This window comes from Schistocerca serialis, chromosome 3 (genome assembly GCF_023864345.2).
Source record: "Schistocerca serialis cubense isolate TAMUIC-IGC-003099 chromosome 3, iqSchSeri2.2, whole genome shotgun sequence".
In the NCBI taxonomy this organism is placed as follows: domain Eukaryota; kingdom Metazoa; phylum Arthropoda; class Insecta; order Orthoptera; family Acrididae; genus Schistocerca; species Schistocerca serialis.
The window spans coordinates 879,462,274-879,483,264 of record NC_064640.1 but is presented as its reverse complement, the minus strand read 5'-3'; positions in this window follow the sequence as shown (position 1 = coordinate 879,483,264).

Below are 20,991 nucleotides of genomic sequence, written 5' to 3'. Positions count from 1 at the left end.
CGACTCGTGTTGTCTGTAGTTCAACCATGCCTACACGGTCAATACCGCGGTTCGATGGCGTCTGCAATGTTACTTTGTGCCAGGAAGGGCTCACAACACGGGAAGTGTCCAGGTGTCTCGGATGAGTGATGATGTCCGGACATGGAGGAGATACAGAGAGACACGAACTGTCGGTGACAGGCCTCGCTCAGGCCGCCCAAGGGCTACTACTGCAGTGGATGACCGCTACCTATGGATTATGGCTCGAAGGAACCCTGACAGCAACTCCACCATGTTGAATAATGCTTTTCGTGCAGCCACAGGACGTCGTGTTATGACTCAAACTGTGCGCAATAGGCTGCATGATGTGCAACTTCGCTCCCGACGTCCATGGCGAGGTCCATCTTTGCACCTACGACACCATGCAGCGCGGTACAACCACATGCCGAATGAACCGCTCAGGATTGGTATGACGTTCTCTACACCGGTGAGTGTCGCATATGCCTTCAACCAGACAATAGTCGGAGACGTGTTTGGAGGCAACCCAGTCAGGCTGAACGCTTTAGACTCACTGTCCAGCGAGTGCAGCAAGATGGAGGTTCCCTGCTGTTTTGAGTTGGCATTATGTGGGGCCGACGTACGCCGCTGGTGGTCATGGAAGGCGCCGTAACGGCTGTACGATACGTGAATGCCATCCTCCGACTGACAGTGCAGCCATATCGGCACCATATTGGCGAGGCATTCGTCTTCATGGACGACAATTCGCGCTCCCACCGTGCACACCTTGTGAATGACTTTCTCCAGGATAACGAAACGACATCGCTCGACTAGAGTCCAGACATGAACCCTATCGAGCATGCCGGGGATCGATTGAATAGAGCTGTTTATGGACGACGTGACCCACCAACCACTCTGAGGGATCTACACCGAATCGCCGTTGAGGAGTGGAAAATTCTGGATCAACAGTGCCTTGATGAACTTGTGGATAGTATTCCACGACGAATACAGGCATGCATCAGTGCAAGAGGTTGTGCTACTGGGTATCAGAGGTACCGGCGTGTACAGCAATCTGGACCACCACCTCTGAAGGTCTCGCTGTATGGTAGTACAACATGCAATGTGTGGTTTTCATGAGCAATAAAAAGGGCAGAAATTATGTTAATGTTGATCTCTATTCCAGTTTTCTGTACAGGTTCCGGAACTCTCGGAGCCAAGGTGATGCAAATCTTTTTTTTGACGTGTGTATAAATTTTTAGTCAAAAACAATTTCATCAATTCATTATAAACCTTTATTGAACATTTGCTTTTATAATGAATTATTAGTTTTGTCCAAGCATAGCCAGTCTTTCAATCACTGAACCAATTACACTTATTACCAAATGTTGATCATCGTGAACAGGCAACACACTTAATCTAGTTGTGATTTGTATTAGTTTCGTAATAGATTTCACCACAGCCAAAACATTCATTTTCATCTCATTCATAAAAGTTATTTTCGTAATCTTCTACAATGTCTGTACCTAATGAACACTGTGAGATATTGCAGTATTTTTTTTTTTTTTTTGAGTTCCATCTTTAGAAGTACTTTCCTTTGGTCACCTTTCTGTGTTTTTTTCTGTTTTCTTTCGTTCCTTATTCCTATTTTTCTTTACAGTTTCAATATATTCAGCGGAGTCTAGTCCCTTCATACTGTTGTTGTCTTCCTCTTAAAATTCATGTCTTTATCAATAGAAGGAACAGCTGATTTTTCTTTCCAAAGTTTTGTCCTTCTTGTCTTAGGAGTAGTCCGTTTTGTGGTGATAATCTCGAAAGTCTTAGGTTTAGTTGAAGTGGAGTCTGAAGTTGTGTCAGTGAAGGAATCTGACTTGTGCAGAAAACTCTGCTTTTGATGTTCTTGGGACCAGTAGCTCTTTTGATAAGCTTTTTAGTGGTTACTTGGCCTCTGTGTGGGAGTCTGCTGTTCCATTTGTTGGCACAGACATATCTTCCAGCAAATACGTATAGTCTGAGATTTCGGCTATCTTCAGTGGGATTATTGCACATTCCTTGAGGCTAAATTTAATTGTGCTCACTTTCTCTCACTTTAAAACAAGTGGTCCACCTCTCCCTGTAGAGATGGATCACCCCGACTTCTATTTGTAGACAACGATCTCGGTGGCCATTTTAGGTTAGCTTCATGCCTACACATTTGTTAAGCTCGCAGTAAAAACACTGTATCAATACTGTGCAAACTAAGCCTTAATACTAAAAACATGTAACTACACTGTCAAACTTTTCGGCTTAGCAGAACAAAAATGGTGTAATTTTTGTCCAGAACTAACACGAAACTTACAGCAACACTTCTGCACCACATTTGTTCAGAAAAGAGTTTCTTCGCATGTAACTGGAGCTGCTCTCTAGCGGAGCATTTGTGAAATACGATACTGGTCCGTCTCATCCAGTGGTCCAGCCCTCCGGGAGTTACCCTATATTCTTCGTAACAGATTTTCGTTGCTGAGACCTATTAATTTGTAAATAATTTCATATTTTCAGTGATTTTTACCGATATAGAATTGCTTTACATGATAGTGCATCGAGAACAGTGCAACTTAATTTAAAATGGTTTGAGATTACACGATATCAGACTTGTCCTATCTTCATGAATACTCTCAAAAGAAATCATAAACTAGAAGTTTTGTAACACTCCTGTCCGCTACTGCTATACCATAACCTCGAAGCTGGAGGCAGTTTGAAAAACAGAATTATTTTTTTGGAGTAATTATGGTATAAAGCAACAGAGCAGTGTTACCCTCTGAGAGGAATTTTGTTATGTTGACCGTATTGTACCTAATGGAAGTGGCTTATCGGAAGCGAAAATCAGAATTACGTAAGCATTTAAACAGTAACAAATAATATTTTACTTAGCTATACTGTTTAGAGAGTAAAGAAAACGGTCGCCAGCCTAATTAGGCAAGAGAATGATTAACATTGTTGTTTAAGAAATTAGGTATGAGTAACTTTAACGGATAACACAACCTATAATTTAAGACATGCGAGTGCAATGAACTCTGACACTTGCCTATGTTAACGTTAAGGTTGGAACTAACAACTAGAGCAGCACAAACTATTTGCAAAAATATAACAGATACTGAAACACACTATTACTTTCAAGGCTTATTCAAACTGAATGGTCTTTATAACATTACTATTAATATTCACTGCAGAATCATTAATTGGACACAGGTTAAGTACTAATTTTCAAACACTTTCCTAGATGACATAGAATTATAAACGCTGTTCACTGCAAAATTATGAGCTGGTAATAGGTTGAGTCTCTCTCAGTTAAATACTTTACTATTTAAAATGAAAGTTAATTGGAATTCACTAACAGGTTACTTCTCACTGTCATTTGAATAAAGATATTATAAAGGTAAAGGATAACCTGTGGATCTTATTACACTAATAATATGCACTTTCAATACCCAAAAGAAACAAGTGCTTAGCAAGCCATTATAACTTTCCACAAATGCAATTCACGACTTTTACTGCAGTGAGACACTATGTTGACAAATTTACAAGAAACGGAATCATCTTTTGACATTTACTACAGACAGCACTATGATCATTAACTAAGCAAAACTTTATAAGCCTCAGTTTTATGAACTTTTAATCTTTAAAAGGAACAGCCACATTCTTCTACTTGCAAGTAAATGATTAAATAGTTGACTTCGAAACTCCACAAAACTATAAATTAGACTATTTCCATCACTGGGAGGCTTTCACAAGACTACATTTACTACCTCCCACAATTCCACTAAATCTACAGTAAATCTGAACACTTCCTTCTTACCAAAGATCAAACAACATTATTTAATGTTGCTTTCATTTTTTTTTTTCACAAACTAGGACACTCGGTAACCATAGTTCAAATGGAGAGGAGCCTGAGAGGTGTTGTGATAGGGAAAAAATCAAGGTAGGTACATAAATTCAGTTATGAGTTACCTTATATTTGAGCACTCTAACACATCCAATAAGCTGATCCTTCACTGTACATTATTATAGTATTCCGTTACAGTGATTGCGCAATGTGGTGGCAATTGCATGTTGGTAGATGGATTTGCAGGCAGAATTGCTGGACTCTGTCCCTTCTTGGTGGCGATGATGGATACCAATTCCAGAATCGTTCCAGCCATTTACCCATTAACCAGCACAATATGCAACATTTACATGGCAGTGCACCGTTTGGTAGCTCGTCCCCGACTGACTCTTGTTCCACCTTTTCTACCTAGGCCAACCACAATTTGCGCGCGCTACACAGTTCCGTTCCCGAGGGGAACCACTACACCTTTTACATACAAACTAACTAAGAACCCTAAGTGAGGATCAGCAGTTTAAATAACAGTAATCAAATACATTAAATAAAACAGAACATTTGCATATATTGACATTTCAACCAAAGATTATTCACACAGAAATTACAATTATATACAGTAAATTTTATTCCCTCCAAATGGGACAAAGAATTTAAATGACAGATACACTACATTGCATAGAATCAAATCAAGACATCAAAGTTCTTACAAAGAAAGGAGTATACAATTTTATGTTATCGATTCAAACAAACACATTTACAGAAGCTCAACGATGTAATATTAAATAAAACAAAAGCAAAATAAATCAGTAGAGTATTAGAGCTATGGTGTTACAGTTTTGTCTAAAAAAAAGTATTAGAAATAACAACGTTACTAGTGAAGCGGGAGAAGTATCGGCTGTTGCAACTGCTCCAGTAAATCTGCATGCCAGCCCTCGCCAGATTCAAAAGTAAGTGTTTTACGAACAATATACCGTAAATAAATTTCGGAATGATGTCCAGCAAATATGTTTTATGTTGAAAATGGTTACATTACCCTTCATTCAAATTATCGAAAGTGGAATGCAAAAATTATCGAATGTCTCCTACCTCGGAAAAGCATTTCACCATCGAGTGTGGGATAAACTTTCGCGTAGTGCGTCATTCAGTTCACAGTAAGACCACGAGAACATCTATATTTTATATGTACTATTACTCCGTAACTTTTCACCAGACTTACAAAATAGTTATACTATTAAGTCTTGTTCATGATGAAACGCCGTTTCTGAGCAAAATAGTAGCTTATAACGGAAGTATTAAAGCTCGAACAGCTAAAATGGAGTAAAAATTATTATAAAATACGGAGATTTGTGATTTTCACCAGTGTAAAGATCAACGAATGAGAAGACCACAGAAATACAACTCGCTGAAAAGACAATACCGTGCAACAATTACGATCCTCATGTTCTTACGAGTCATAATTAACGTACTGTTTGGCATAAAGCTAAAGTTGATGACGCAATTCCATGTTTATATTCTCATGAAATATATATAAATGAAATTATTGACCATCGAGTACAGTCAACGAAGGAAAATTAGGGGGAAAGATTCATGTAGTCGCAAATTTTTGTATTGTGAGAGAGGGAAGTGTAAAGAATAACATACTGAAAATCCTGACCTGCTGGGTGGACCGTGGGAGTAGGCGATGAGGACGGACGTTTAAAGTCACTTTCTTAGGTTTTGCTTCACTGTGTAGAAAATTGCGACTTCTAGCAAAAATGTTTCCTAGTAAAAAACTAAACAACATTAAATTTCCTACAGAAAACGTTCCATTCCTTTTTTGTCTAGGATTAATAGTTTCCGCATTGAGAGTGGATTGGAAAATCGGAGATGATTAAAAACAGTGTTTTGATGGTATAAAATTGATGTTTATTCTTAAATGAAGAGAGTCATTCAACTAAGTTAAACTTTAAGTGAAAATTGTCATTTTACCGAAGTACATCTCAATTATTCGGTAGCTCAGTTGTTAGAGTGGTAAAGAATGCGCGGTAGCGCGGTCGGTGCTCGACTTCATTGTGGGTGGTTTGTAACTACTGCCAGACGTCAAGGCGTCATTTCAAAAAATGGTTCAAATAGCTCTGAGCACTATGGGACTTAACTTCTGGGGTCATCAGCCCCCTTGAACTTAGAACTACTTAAACCTAACTAACCTAAGGACATCACACACATCCATGCCCGAGGCAGGATTCGAACCTGCGACCGTAGCGGTCACGCGGTTCCAAACCGAAGCGCCTAGAACCGCACGGCCACACCGGTCGGCAAGGCGTGATTTATCGCCATCATTATTCAGGTAAGTGATCGTCTACCCTTTCACAAACACAATCGCATAATTTTTGGTAACGGGGAAATAAGTATCCTGAGGATGGATAAAATTCCATCGATTAATCGAATCCGGCAGGACGCGGAGGCAGCAGGCAACGAACTGTCGACCCTGTTTCCAGACGACACTTATGGCATCCAGGAGGTGGAAAACTGAACAAAGCGAAGTGTCCGTTAGTGCGATGGTGTGAAGACGTTGATTTGAGGCGGATTTTCCACATCCGACGTGGTACCATGTTGCCCGGACGTCGGAGGGAAGGAAACGCTGGCGGATATGACGCCAAACCGTGGGCCACTGCGTCTATGGATGTTTCAGTTCGACATTGTTGCTGGATTATAACGAAGCTGTGGGGTGTAGAAGTAGGAAGACGCGTGCTCGGTAAGTGAGTGTGAGCATAACTGAAGTCGACGATGAAATCAGAAACGTGCGTCAGATGGTGCGTGATGTGGCGACTGTTACTGGCGGCGATATGGACGCAGACAGAAGAATTTCCAGCAAGCTGCGAGTAAGGAAAGTCGCCCCTGTTCCACTGCTTGTGCATGTTATGTTATGTTGACCGGGGACCTAGAAACGACGGAGAGGCTCCGTCCCCGCCGCAGCCACAGTGGTCCACAACCCCACCACGACTACCGCAGTCCACTTCACCCCTCCTCCGCCCCACAACGAACCCCAGGTTATTGTGCGGTTGGGCCACCGGTGGACTCCCCAGGGAACGTCTCACACAAGACGAGTGTAACCCCTATATTTGCGTGGTCGAGTAATGGTGGTGTACGCGTACGTGGAGAACTTGTTCGCGCAGCAATCGCCGACATGGTGTAGCTGAGGCGGAATAAGGGGAACCAGCCCGCATTCGACGAGGCAGATGGAGAACCGCCTGAACACCATTCACAGACTGGCCGGCTCACCGGACCTCGACACAAATCCGTCGGGCGGATTCGTGCCGGGGACCAGGCGCTCCTTCCCGCCCGGAAAGCCGTGCGTTTAGACGGCACGGCCAAGCGGGCGGGTTCTGCTTGTGCATGGTGGACATGTAGAAGGACGCCGCTCGAAGTCGTACACTGACAAGGCCCAGGACCCCCGCTCGCGGAGGAAGAGTGAGCGTTTCGTAACGGACCTTAAAGAGCGTACCGGCCATAAGAAAGAATCCGAACGCGACCTGGAGGTTGCGTCCAGTACTCGATGGCAGCGGGAATACCTGTGCAATGTGAACCATTCTGAAGCCACATACTGATTGAGGTATTCGAAACGTTGTAAAGAATAGAAAAGATTTTGACGCACAGCCGTGCAGATAATTTGGAGAGTACGCCGAAAATTGATGGTGGCGGAGCGGCGCACTGTGGAGTTGAAAATGATACCAAGGTATCGTACACTACTGGCCATTAAAATTGCTACCCCACGAAGATGATGTGCAACAGACGCGAAATTTAACCGACAGGAAGAAGATGCTGTGATATGCAAATCATTAGCTTTTCAGAGCATTCACAAAAGGCTGGCGTCGATGACGACACCTACAACGTGCTGACAAGAGGAAAGTTTCCAACCGATTTCTCATACACAAACAGCAGTTGGCCGGTGTTGCCTGGTGAAACGTTGTTATGATGCCTAGTGTAAGGAGGAGTAAAGCGTGCCATCACGTTTCCGACTTTGATAAAGGTCGGATTGTAGCCTATCGCGATTGCGGTTTATCGTATCGCGACATTGTTGCTCGCGTTGGTCGAGATCCTATGACTGTTAGCGGAACATGTAATCGGTGGGTTCAGGAGGGTAATACGGAACGCCGCGCTGGATCCCAACGGCCTCGTATCACTAGCAGTCGAGATGACAGGCATCTTATCCGCAGGGTTGTAACAGATCGTGCAGCCACGTCTCGAACCCTGACTTAACAGATGGGGACGTTTGCAAGACAACAACCGTCTACACGAACAGTTCGACGACGTTTGAAGCAGCATGGACTATCAGCTCAAAGACCGTGGCTGCGGTTACCCCTGACGCTGCATCACAGACAGGAGGGCATGCGATGTTGTACTCAACGACGAACCTGGGTGCACGATTGGCAAAACGGCGTATTTTTCGGATGAATCCAGGTTCTGTTTACAGCATCATGATGGTCGCATCCGTATTTGGCGACATCGCAGTGAACGCACATTGGAAGCGTTTATTCGTCATCATCATACTGGCGTATCACCCGGCGTGATGGTATGAGTGCTATTGGTTACACGTCTCGGTCACCTCTTGTTCGCATTGACGGCACTGTGAACAGTGGACGTTACATTTCAGATGTGTTAGGACCCGTGGCTCTACCCTTCATTCGATCGCTGCGAAACCCTACATTCCAGCAGGATAATGCACGACTGCATGTTGCAGGTCCTGTACAGGCCTTTCTGGATACAGAAAATGATCGACAGCTGCCCTGACCCCGCCGGGAATCGAACCCGGAACCCCGTGCTCGGGAAGCGAGAACGCGACCGCGAGACCACGAGCTGCGGACATTAGCTCAAGGAGAGCGCGATAAAATACTCTCGGCAATCCGTCGACGCCAGGTGACTTATTCAGAGCACCTTTGGTGATTGCATCGTGGACTCTCTCAGCTCGTCCGCCTCGTCGTCGACGACGGTGTGAGTTACGTGTGGTAACACAAACTCCTCAGCACTGTTGTTGACAGTCTCTTCCTGGTACGTTATGCAGTAGTGGTCTACAAAGGCACCGACGGTTTCGGCCTGGAAAGCGACGTCCTGGGCACCGCAGGTGTAGATCTCGGTAATGAGTCGTTGTCGTCGGTGTTTCCTATCGGAAATAATATGATGCTTGGCGAGATCTACATCTACATCTACATCCATACTCCGCAAGCCACCTGACGGTGTGTGGCGGAGGGTACCTTCAGTATCTCTATCGGTTCTCCCTTCTATTCCAGTCTCGTATTGTTCGTGGAAAGCAGGATTGTCGGTATGCCTCTGTGTGGGCTCTAATCTCTCTGATTTTATCCTCATGGTCTCTTCGCGAGATATATGTAGGAGGGAGCAATATACTGCTTGACTCCCCGGTGAAGGTATGTTCTCGAAACTTCAACAAAAGCCCGTGCCGAGCTACTGAGCGTCTCTCTTGTAGAGTGTTCCACTGGAGTTTATCTATCATCTCCGTAACACTTTCGAGAATTCCATTGTTACAACCTCTCTATATACTACAGCATCATCCGCAAAAAGCCTCAGTGAACTTCCGATGTTATCCACAAGGTCATTTATGTACATTGTGAATAGGAACGGTCCTACGACACTCCCCTGCACCACACTCTTACTTCGGAAGACTTATCTCCATTGAGAATGACAAGCTGCTATCTGTTATCTAGGAACTCTTCAATCCAATCACGCAATTGGTCTAATAGTTCATATGCTCTTACTTTGTTCCGTAAACGACTGTGGATAACTTTATCAAACGCCTTGCGGAAGTCAAGAAACACGGCATCTACCTGGGAACCCGTCTCTATGGCCCTCTGAGTCTCGTGGACGAATAGCGTGAGCTGGGTTTCACACGATCGACGTGTTCCTCCGAATCTTGACGTCGCGTCCGCACCATCGCCCCCTGCAGTCTAAGCGTGTCAGGGTTACTATTTGTGCCGTAATCCTGCTGCATTCCCTCTGGTTTTCAGGAGTGCGCGGCTGGGCGTCCAGGTCGCGGAGAACGGCGTAGAAATAGTCGGTTATTTGCCTGCGCCAAACAGCTACTTCCTCGCCATACTGAATCAAGGTACGTCGAATGGCAGGTTTGGCACTTTCCAGCCACCAAGTCAAGGTTGTGCAGTACCTAGGTAAGAGACGTTCACAGGTGACCCATGTTCGGTAACGCGTTGAAGACATCCGGGACCGAGAAGATGGGAGGTGTTTGACTTCCACACTGCAAGACTGCGCCAGACCATTTGTTTCGGGAGGAGGATGTTACAGATGTGGGCACAGTGGGCCGGAAAGGCCAAGGGCCAAAGTTCTCCACCTTGGACTGCAGGTGTGAGTTGCCGAGACACGTAAATCCTGTCAAGGCACCTTGCGGAGTGACTCCTCTGGTAAGCATGTCCAGGTGCGTCGCCGCGCCGAACTTCCCAAGTGTTGCGGAGAACAGATCACGGACGACGAGATGCAGCTCTTGACAGGTGTTGTAGTGGGGCATTTGATCCTTACGGTGAAGGACACAGTTAAAACCACCCCCAAGCAAGTAATGTTCACAGCGCCCAAGAAACAAAGGGGCGATTTTTTCTGAATATAAGTGTGCTCTGTCGCGTCTGCGGGTGGAGCCTGACGGAGCGTAAACGGTGATAATAGGCGACCCCATGACGGTGACTGTTGGGCGAGCGCCGTATACCGATCCTGCCTTGGAGGCGGTTAAGTGTCTCGGAGCTGGATAGTGACAGATGGTGATGCGAGACTGGACACGCACGTAGTTTATGTATCAGCCGATAGAGGACAATATTGGATAGGGGACTGATTTAGTTTCGATTGTGCCCACTAGAGTGCACTAAAGTAATAGAATGTTTTTCATAAACTGTTCTATAGTTAAATTCTTTTATATTGGCGGTTCGCGCATGCCCGCCCAGACGCGGGAGATTGCTGCGTTGCCAGTTGTACGCGCCAAGAGAAGCAGGTGCGCTATTTTGTCATCATTGCACTGCTCGCCTGTACAGAGACATGGTGTTTCGACTGCTTTGACGCACTTTATCATTCGATTTCACAAAAACTATTTGGCCCAAAATTTGATTTTTACACATCTTCTTGACTGATACCTCCCCCCCCCCCCCCCCCCCCATACATGACTTAATTTTGTTTCGAAGTTCAACGCAGTTATTGTGCAGCATTAGACGTAGTAAACCATTGCACGAAATTTTGAAGAGTTTGCAGAGGTAAAAGTCCATAGCGTATACTTTCCGTATGCTCGATTTTAGTTGCCACGAATAAAATTCATGTAGTAAGTCACATCTATAATGTTTTTAAATAAAGCAAATGTTAAGCACCGAACAAGGCTTGAAGTCAAAATCTTTCGCATAGCAGCCATACATTTTAACCTTTACGCTAACGCAGCTCATCATTCATTATATCTCCCGGAGGACTTTAAAAGATCAGGCAAAATATCGACAAACACTGTTGGTATGACTATGAATTACTCATGTTTCGTCGAAGTACAATAGGAAATAAACAATTACTGCTGTTCTTTATTGCGAAAAAGCAGTTAGTGAGAATAATACAAACACCTTCCCTTGCTATCGCCTGAATTAGGAGGCTTATTGCTTGTTTGGTTTAATTAATTAATAGAATATGAAGCAATTGGCATAAAGAATGCTTTTTCCAAACTTTATATAAAAGAAAGTCTGCAATCAAGACACTGCTTTGTTCAATTACTTTATTTATAACTGAACGTTTCTAAAACTGAAGGCACTCGTCCGTGCTCTGCACTGCAGTCGAGCTCTGACAACGTCGTTCTCTGTTCATTGGCTGACTGTGTTTTGTGACGTCAGATGCGCAGAACCAACCTAAACTCGGCCGCCGTCATAAATGACGCGCACTTTAGTATTTTCATAAAGTGTTATTATGTCTTTTTGTGTAGGTAAAATGTTATAAATGTGTTTTAGCAGTATGAATGATGTGTGAGTGTGGTTTAAGGTTAATATGAAGATAATTGTTTAGCGAGTTATGTAGCGGGATATAGTGTGGGAACATTTCGAAGAAGTATGGATGTGGACAAAGGGGATTTTTGTAGAATAAATTTTTGAAGTAAGTTTATGGTAAAGGGAAAGTTAATTCAGGCATAAATAACAATAGTAAATAACTTTATGCATAAACAAAACTTCAGCATATTAGATAATTACGTCGGTAAAAAGTGCAGTCGTTAGGTTTACTATTTTGCGATTGGTTATTGACGAAAAGCGTGGACTGACGCGGGAGAAGGTTGTTTTGCTATTCGCTGTTGAGTAAACTGACCAATGGTAAATCAATGTTCTTCGCGCGCCTTTCTCTGCTGGTAGAGAAGACTTAAAGAGTATTCTAGGGAGGAGTCGGAGCCTAGCCGTGAAACAGTTCGGACGTGTGTAGTAGTAGTTCCAATGGAAATGATAAGTTGCCGGATCTGGCAGTGTTTCATACATCAAAAGTGTTGTAAAGTGACGGCATAATTATTTCGATGGATGTGTAGAAATTTCGGAATTTTTAAGTCAACTTTGTGACGAGAAAAGACATATATTCCGCGTGGCGTATTGAGCAGGTCGGTGGCTAAAAACTGTGACTGCATTAGGTACCGACGGTCTTAATATTTGGCGAGCATTCTGAATCAAAAACAATCCGTATTTTTGTAGCTATTGCGTTTTCGGGAAATGCAACACTATAAACTTGCTAATGTGAGTGAAGGAGATAGTGAGTGACTGCGTTTAGACTAGCACGGGCTTGACAGTGCTACGTGTTCACCTAAGTTTCAGAATATATTAATTACGGACAAAATTTCCAACCTTTCATTTCGTGTGGAAACTTTCTCCCGAAACGTAGATTAGTGACTTTAATTGCAGCCTGGTTCATGTCGAAGTACGGTAGATTTCGCTCGGCTTCCCTACTGATGATATGCTGAGACAGTGTTCACAGGTACATCTACATCTACATTTATACTCCGCAAGCCACCCAACGGTGTGTGGCGGAGGGCACTTTACGTGCCACTGTCATTACCCCCCTTTCCTGTTCCAGTCGCGTGTGGTTCGCGGAAAGAACGACTGCCGGAAAACCTCGGTGTGCGCTCGAATCTGTAACTTTGCACTCGTGATCTCCTCGGGAAGTATAAGTAGGGGGAAACAATATATTCGATACGCCATCCAGAAACGCACCCTCTCGAAACCTGGACAGCAAGCTACACTGCGATGCAGAGCGCCTCTCTTGCAGAGTCTGCCACTTGAGTTTGCTAAACATCTCCGTAACGCTATCACGCTTACCAAATAACCCTGTGACGAAACGCGTCGCTCTTCTTTGGATCTTCTCTATCTCCTCCATCAAACCGATCTGGTACGGATCCCACACTGATGAGCAATACTCAAGTATAGGTCGAACGAGTGTTTTGCAAGCCACCTCCTTTGTTGATGGACTACATTTTCTAAGGATTCTCCCAATGAATCTCAACCTGGCACCCGCCTTACCAACAGTTAATTTTATATGATCATTCCACTTCAAATCGTTCCGTACGCATACTCCCAGATATTTTACAGAAGTAACTGCTACCAGTGTTTGTTCCGCTATCATATAATCATGCAATAAAGGATCCTTCTTTCTATGTATTCGCAATACATTACATTTGTCTATGTTAAGGGTCAGTTGCCACTCCCTGCACCAAGTGCCTATCCGCTGCAGATCTTCCTGCATTTCACTGCAATTTTATAATGCTTCAATTTCTGTGTATACTACAGCATCATGTGCGAAAAGCCGCATGGAACTTCCGACACTATCTGTTAGGTCATTTACATATATTGTCAAAAGCAATGGACCCATAACATTCCCCTGTGGCACGCCACAGGTTACTTTAACGTCTGTAGACGTCTCTCCATTGAGAACAACATGCTGTGTTCTGTTTGCTAAAAACTGTTCAATCCAGCCACACAGCTGGTCTGATATTCTGTAGGCTCTTACTTTGTTTATCAGGCGACAGTTCGGAACTGTATAGAACGCCTTTCGGAAGTCAAGAAAAATGGCATCTACCTGGGAGCCTGTATGTAATATTTTCTGGGTCTCATGAAGAAATAAAGCGAGTTGGGTCTCACACGATCGCTGTTTCCGGAATCCATGTTGATCCCTACAGAGTAGGTTCTGGGTTTCCAGAAATGACATGATACGATAGCAAAAAACATGTTCTAAAATTCTACAACAGATGGATGTCAGAGATATAGGGCTATAGTTTTGCGCATCTGCTCGACGACCCTTCTTGAAAACTGGAACTACCTGTGCTCTTTTCCAATCATTTGGAACCTTCCGTTGCTCCAGAAACTTGCGGTACATGGCTTTTAGAAGGGGGGCAAGTTCTTTCGCGTTTACAGTGACAATATGCGTCCCCATGACGGTGACTGCTATACTTCTAGCGAATGGGAGGTATATGGTATCAGCCACCGGAATGCCTTCTTGGGCTTAGATGGGTACGTCACGTCCCACGTGGGCACCTTTTTTTTTTTTTCTTTATTGATTTTCAATTCCCCCCGAAGGGGGCGGGCTGGCAGCAGCTTACTACGCTGCTCTACAGCCTACAGACTTTTTTTTAAAAAAAAGGAAGAAGAAAGAAACAAGAAAACACAGGCGATAAAATGGTGATTTAAAGTGGAAAATGGCGTAAAAATGCGGAAAGTTAAAACAGAAAGCAAAAGGGGCGGCAATGTTGATGAAATACACAGGAATCAGACAAGTAACATAGTAGACACACAATTAAAAAACATGGCGACAGTCTGGTTTCTGCTCGCAAGTGATAAAAAGCACACCCAGCAACAGTATGATGGCTGTTCGCTACACTTCCCAAAAGACACAACTCGGAGCACGCACTGGAAAAACACACTGTAAAACACTGCACGAAAAAGGCGGCACAAAGATGGCACTCCCGACCCAAGGCAGATGGAGGGGGGGGGGGACCTGGAGTAGGGGGAAAAAAACAAGGAGGGAGGAGAGGAAAAAACGAAAAGGGGGGGCACCAAGGAGGGAGAGAACTAATAAAGGGGGAGACGGGCAGATGCGAGACAAAATGAGAGGAGACAGAGGAGGGAAATGTAAAAAGACTCGGGGGAGAGAAGGGGGCAAAGAGAGGGGAGGTGTGGAAGAAAGAGGATGGAAGGGGGTGAGAGGGAGCCCGGGAAAAGGACAGAGGAAAGGAGGGGGAGTGAGGATCAGAGTTGATATGAGGGATAAATGGAGGGAGAGAGGGCATCATCCGGGAGGGGGAGTTGATGGAAGCCACCTTGGGAAAGGAGATGTAGGGTGTAGAGATGGAGGGTAGGGGGGACACAACGGTGAAGACGTGGCAGGGGGCGGGGATCAGAGAGGAGCGGAACAACCAGGGGGTGAGGGGGTTCAAGACAGCGGGAGGTGTAGAGGATGCGAATATGTTCGAGGAATAGGAGCAGATGGGGGAAAGGAATGAGATCATGGAGGATCCGCATGGGGGATGGGAGGTGAATACGGAAGGTGAGGCGGAGTGTATGACTCTCAAGCATCTGGAGGGACTTATAGAATTTGGGGGGGGGGGGGCAGATATCAAGGCAGGACTGGCATAACATAGGATGGAACGGATTAAGGATTTGTAGGTGTGGAGGATGGTAGAGGGGTGCAACCCCCATGTCCGGCCAGAGAGGAGTTTGAGGAGTCGGAGGCGGTTGTGGGCTTTGGATTGGATGGAGCGGAGATTAGGGATCCAGGTGAGGTGACGGTCATTGGTGAGGCCAAGGTAGGTGAGAGTGGGGATAAGGCGGACAGGACGGGCGCAGACAGTAAGGGAGAAATCCAGGAGCCAGAAGGTGAGAGTGGTACGACCTACAATGACGGCCTGGGTCTTGGAAGGGTTGAGTTTCAGGAGCCACTGGTTACACCATGCAGCAAAAAGGTCAAGGTGATTCTGGAGGAGGCGTTGGGACTGGTGGAGGGTAGGAGCGAGGGCAAGGAATGCGGTGTCATCAGCATATTGCAATAGGTGTACTGGATGGGGGGGGGTTGGGGCATATCTGCCGCGTACAGGAGGTAGAGGAGAGGGGAGAGGACAGAGCCCTGGGGCACACCTGCAGAGGGGTAGAAGGTGTGGGAATTGGCATTATGGATGGTAACATAGGAGGGACGGTGGGAGAGGAAGGAGGCCATCAGACGGATGTAGTTGATAGGAAGGGCGTAGGTTTGGAGTTTAAACAGGACACCGGGATGCCAGACATGGTCGTAGGCCTTTTCGAGGTCAAGGGAGACAAAAATGGTGGAGCGACGGGAGTTAAGCCGGAGGGAGAGGAGATGAGTGAGGCGGAGGAGTTGGTCATCAGCAGAGAAGGAAGGTCGAAAGCCACATTGGGTGTTTGAGAGGAGGTAGTGGGCACCAGGAGGGGGATAGGTGTTATATCCCCCAACGTCCGGAAGTGTGGCCAAGTGTACTTCCTATTGTAGTGTGATGTCGACATCTGATGCCCATGCCATCTTTCGCAGTAGTTGATTTTTCATGCTGGAACTAATGTTGTTAGTGTTGATCGTTGTTGTTCGGTACATTTATAGTCGTGCCCCGCCGTGTAGGGGAACTCCATCAGCGGAGGGTGAAGATGGGCGAGGCAGCGTCGAGCCGTGCCGTGCGCCACCTGACGGCGTTATCCGCGGCGTAATTAGGTCTCCATCTGCGGTAACTCCGTTCCCAGCATGTGGTTCTGCATCTACATACATACTCCGCACTCCACCATACGGTGCGTGGCGGAAGGTACCTCGCACCACAACTAGCATCTTCTCTCCCGGTTCCACTCCCAAACAGAACGAGGGAAAAATGACTGCCTATATGCCTCTGTATGAGCCCTAATCTCTCTTATCTTATCTTTGTGGTCTTTCTGCGAAATATAAATTGGCGGCAGTAAAATTGTACTGCAGTCAGCCTCAAATGCTGGTTCTCTAAATTTCCTCAATAGCGATTCACGGGAAGAACGGCTCCTTTCCTCCAGAGACTCCCACCCGAGTTGCTGAAACATTTCCGTAACACCCGCATGATGATCAAACCTACCAGTAACAAATCCAGCAGCCCGCCTCTGAATTGCTTCTGTGTCCTCCCTCAATCCGACCTGATAGGGATCCCAAACGCTCGAGCAGTATTCAAGAAAAGGTCGTATTAGTGTTTTATAAGCGGTCTCCTTTACAGATGAACCACATATTCCCAAAATTCTACCAATGAACCGAAGACGACTATCCGGCTTCCCCACAACTGCCATTACATGCTTGTCCCACTTCATATCGCTCTGCAATGTTACGCCCAAATATTTAATGACGTGACTGTGTCAAGCGCTACACTACTAATGGAGTATTCAAACATTATGAAACGTCCCCATTCAGCAATTATACTTGACTGTCCTTAAACTGACACACAATATTTTTAGCGCAACGCAATCTAACTTTCAATAATCCCTACAAAAGAATGACCCTGACTAACATTAACCTATACCTTTCACAAATCGTCTTACCTCACAAAAATCTTCGTTACTCGAACTACTGCAATATAGCGAGCGCCACTACTGGCAACTAAATAAAAGATTGAAGCTATGGAAGGCACCTACTACTGATAGGCATAGTTAGCAAATGAAAGATTTTAATAGAGAACAAACAATGTATTTACCTCAATGGTGTTGAAAAATCATAATATACATAGCAGTTCATGACATCCAGTCTTACAAATTTCAAAACTCCGCCATCTCTCTCCCCACATCCACCACTGCTGGCGGCTCACCTCCAACTGCGCAACGCTACGTGCTGTTCACATCCAGCTGCCCAACACTACAATGGCAGACAACAATGCAAACTAGCCACAGACTGCACACAGCACAGCCAGTCATTTTCATACATAGCGCTACGTGGCGTTAGCAATATAAAAACCTGAACAGCCTACTTACATAGCCCCCATGCTCCCCACAAAAAATTTTACAAATTGTTTTGGGCACTCGCCAATACAGATTTGAAAAAAATTTTCATAATTACAGTAAGAAAGATATCAAATGCACACACTTATTAATACAATGTTGGTCAAAAGGTAAAATTTTCTCACAGTCCATAAAGACAGTCCTGATCATTCATCACAGTAAAACTTCCGTTTCTTTTCTCAAAGTCTGAGCAGTAAAAAACAATGCACAAGGAAGTAGTGGATTTCCATGCAGTCTTGAAGAAGTAGTGTTGTCCTTCCAACAGAAAGACAATGCTGACTGTTGACATGCAGACAGGTAATGGGTCACAACAGAGCAAACCCACAGCAGAGTCATTCGAAGTTTTGAAGAGTATTGGTAGGTAGGTCACCACAGAGTAGACCCACTGTAGTCCTGGTAGAGATTACGGTATTGGTGGGCCACCAGAGGTGCAGACCCACTGCAGTCCTTGTAGAAATAATGGTACTGGTGAGTCAGCAAAGGTGTAGACCCACTGTAGTCCTTGTAGAAATAATGGTATTGGTGGGTCATCAAAGATGCAGACCCACTGTAGTCCTTGTAGAGATGGCCAGCAGCCATCTGTTGTGACTGTGCAGGTGCACAATCATCATTGAAGAGTCTTTCGGATAATATAGCAAGTCCATAACCACCACTTGTGCACTTACAAAGTTTTTGGAATTGTCCTTAGAACCAGCAATGCTGTTATCCAGTCCCTTGCTGAATTATTAACACACGTGCAAACACTAACAGTCCCTACTTCTCACATATTGTCCATATACTATGACCAACAGAAACGTGTACAGTGAAATGGAACTTACAAGTTAATAATATGATGAACTGGTGTCAATTACAATTTTATAACATAAGAATACAATTAAAAAGGTCCAAAATACATCATTAAAGAACATAATAGTGTAGATAACATTTGTAGTAACACAGACTTTACAAAAGAATAGAAATAAACATATACATAAGTGTTACAAGAATTACGAAATAAGTAAATAAATAAAATAATGAGAATAGTTTTCGAAACAGTAATTTCACGCATGATAATTGAAACAGAACAGAATTAATAATGTCTAAACATCTTTACAAAGAAAATAACATATTATTAGAAAAAATTCCACAACGTAACTCATATCAGCTAAACACATAAGGACAGGAAAAACACAAATATACAAGAGTACACAAACACATAGCAGAATAACACAAGAGGAAAGGGCAGGGTTTGTTTTCAGTGTAACATTTGGTACTGCAGTCCAACCTAAAACTTCATTCTGTAGATCTTTCCTCTTATTTCAACATTTGTTTCCACCAAAAAAATCCTATCCAAGCATGCTTTCAATATTCTGTTTACATCCTCTTTCAAAATTCTTTTTTGGCCAAACCATTTTCTTATAGCTTCTCAATGCATTTATTCCAATTCATCACACCTCATTCTCACATATAGCTGATCCCATCTTAAGCTAACTTAAATCTACTGAGCTCAGATGCTAAACTAAGGGACGAGGCAATGTAGCAGCACAAAACAATTAACACAAATAGCAATGACAAAAAAATGCAGAGTGCAAAGCCAGCAGCAGTAAATCTAAATTAACAGATAAAATGCAAAATTACAACTAATATGAGCCAATGTGCAGCAACAAGAAAAGTAAATCAGTAGTAAAACTGCCTTAACAGAATAATGTAAAGTGAAATTTAGTAGCACTATGCCTGGCAAACAGCAGCAGCAAATGCAATAACTTATATCTAAACATGACATGGCTCAAGCAAAAAAAAAAAAAAAAAAAATAGTACACTAAAGGCAACAATGCAGCAGATAAGGGAAATGTATATTCACATGTTAATGTCTATATAATTAAAGTGGTGCACCACAAAAACTAATTCTACAAAAAAATTACCAAGTACTTGAAAAGAAAATTATATATGCAGTTACTGTTATTAGTCCCTTCTTATTGTTCTTTCCATTCCAAGAGCTCCTTTTTCAAGGAATGTGGATCAGAAAATAATTATTTAGTAGACCTGTTGACAGAAAGTGTTCACATTAGCAGATGCATTTAAGTTTATTTTATAAAACCAATGCTGCAACACAGCTGGAGACCAGATATTAAACAAAATGAGCAATCTCTCAACTAGAAAGACAATAGATGTAAAATGTAGCTCATAATTTCATTAGGCATTTTAGTAAATATCATAAATTAAGAGCGCCACAGTGTTATCATATGTTTTCAAGTTTGAGCGTGTCGTATTTGCGATGACTTCGACAAAGAAATGTCAATAGCGAGGATAATGGCCTCTTTTTTTTTTTTTTGCACCTAATGGCTTTCTTTTGTCAGACGACTACCTCTCAGCAGGGCGCCCAAAACGCATTACGTCAAGGGGTCACTTACCTTTCTTACTGAAATATTTACGACAGCAGTTTCCACTACAGTGGCAGTCTCATATAAAAAAATTCACATGTTGAGAATTTGCGTTACAAATGTGTAGAAACAAAATCCTATAAATATAACAGTGTCCAAAAAATATTCGTCGGCATTGTGATACATTCACGCATTTAGACACATTTCATCACTCTTAAAGTACGATTCTTGGTTTCCAACATCCTTTTTCACAAGTCAGAGTCCCTAACAACTACTCATTATTCTTTACCTTATTACACTTATACATATTCGTCGACACTTCTTCAATATTTCATCATAATAAATACATAGCATAATCAAATTCCTCATATAGCATCAGCTTATTGATCATAAGCATACCTCAAAAGCATAATACACATCGTCGTCGTAATAATAACACCATAACACCTCAGCCAAATCTCAAAAACGTCGTAGCTTTCTGCAATAATGTCAAAACCTAAAAAAAATTCTCTACTCATTTCAATAGTGTCATCTACCTCAAACGTACTTTAAAATCATGCTCCCTTACCAAATACATCATTCAAAGCTCTCATAGTATCACAATGGTTCCAAAAAAATATGAACAGTTCATAAAGTACAGACAAAATACAATTTCATGAGTGTGAAGTTAGCCAACTGTGTAATTGCGTAAACATGTGTCACTGATGTAGTTAAAAAAAATTTTATCTCTCAGTTAAATGATCAGATAGCTGTGTAATTTGTGTGTTAGAGAAATATGGTACCGATGAGTAAAGTTGTATAAGCAAATACCATA